Source organism: Morone saxatilis, unplaced genomic scaffold (assembly GCF_004916995.1).
Source record: "Morone saxatilis isolate NCDOM2014 unplaced genomic scaffold, NCSU_SB_2.0 Contig16, whole genome shotgun sequence".
NCBI classification, from domain to species: domain Eukaryota; kingdom Metazoa; phylum Chordata; class Actinopteri; family Moronidae; genus Morone; species Morone saxatilis.
This window is the reverse complement of record NW_023339718.1, coordinates 8,294,079-8,295,241: the sequence shown is the minus strand read 5'-3', so window position 1 is coordinate 8,295,241 and position 1,163 is coordinate 8,294,079. Positions and strand designations below refer to the sequence as shown.

The 1,163-nt window shown below is 39.4% G+C and overlaps 1 protein-coding gene across 4 annotated transcripts in view; it reads left to right on the top strand.

The window, feature by feature from the left end:
• The first annotated feature begins 141 nt into the window (after positions 1–141).
• The window catches only part of kansl3 (KAT8 regulatory NSL complex subunit 3), a 13,298-nt gene continuing 12,276 nt past the window's right edge, over positions 142–1,163 (top strand). For all 4 annotated transcript variants that reach the window (XM_035658032.1, XM_035658036.1, XM_035658034.1 and 1 more), the window contains exon 1: positions 142–344. The gene's annotated coding sequence lies outside the window, so the exon portion shown is untranslated. The remainder of the gene's footprint in view (positions 345–1,163) is intronic.

Here is a 1,163-nt window from a genome sequence, read left to right as displayed (position 1 = left end):
ATCCAGATCCATGCTGTAATCCAGTCCATGTTTTGCGCCACTCACTGACGCGCCACAAACTGGGTTGCCAGTTTGGTGGGAACGGAGCGCTGAATTTACTTGTTTATATTGCCCGGATAAAAAGGGGGATGTGGAGCATAACGAGGCAACAAATCTCACAACAAAAGGAAGTGAGGCTTGTGCGCACTACAAATTTGTGTTAATACAACCTCAAGAGATTCCCGAGAAAAAAAACCCAAAAAAAAAAAAAAATTGAAAAATAAACGTCCTCCTCTGTCCTTATTTTGTCTCAGAAGAGGACTTTAAACCCTCACGACAAACATGGAGTAAATAAAAGCGGAAAGGTGAGAAACACAGCGGCGGTGGCTTCGCTTAGCTTTTTAGCTGGCCATGCTAACGATAGCACGCCAGGCCAGCCCACAGCCGTCAGCTCCGTCTCCAACATTAATGATTAATATTGAGCTATCAGCCACGTAAACTAGTTGTTACACGTAACCGATGTGTTAGTGAGTCGTGTTAAGCGTTATAATCAACCCAACACAGAGTAATGCTAAAATATGAGCTAACAATACTGTACATGGCAGTGATGGGTGGTGCTCACTGTTGACAAAGCACGTCAGATTACACTATGTCTAGTATCTTAATTAGCAGTTTAATCGATTAATCTATAAAATTTCAGACCGTGGTGAATGATGTCATCACTTTTCCTCAAGTCTACCTTTTTAAATGTCTTGTTTTAAGCAGTCCAAGCCTCCAAACATATGCTATTTACTGTAGAGTTCAGTAAACCAGCTTACATTCACAGTTAAGAAGCTGGAGCCAGTAATGTTTAGGCTTTTGTTTTTCTGTATACAATTACTTGTATAACTCGATTGTGTTCAGCATCACAATTGCTGCTTTGTAGTGTCATAATTTTAGCTTGGGCAGTGCGATCAGAATCAATAACCATGATTATATCAGATCAAACAATGCTCTTCCACTGAATTGTATTGTTCATGAAGGATAAAATAATCTTCATGTATAAAATCGGCAGCGTGCCTTTTAAGGCGTTTGGGTAACCTTTACGCACCACATCTGCATTTTATGGATTTACAGTGTGCATTTTCTTTTGTTTAATTATTTATTTTATTTTCTATTGTGCCTCCTTTTGTTGCCTCTGTAAA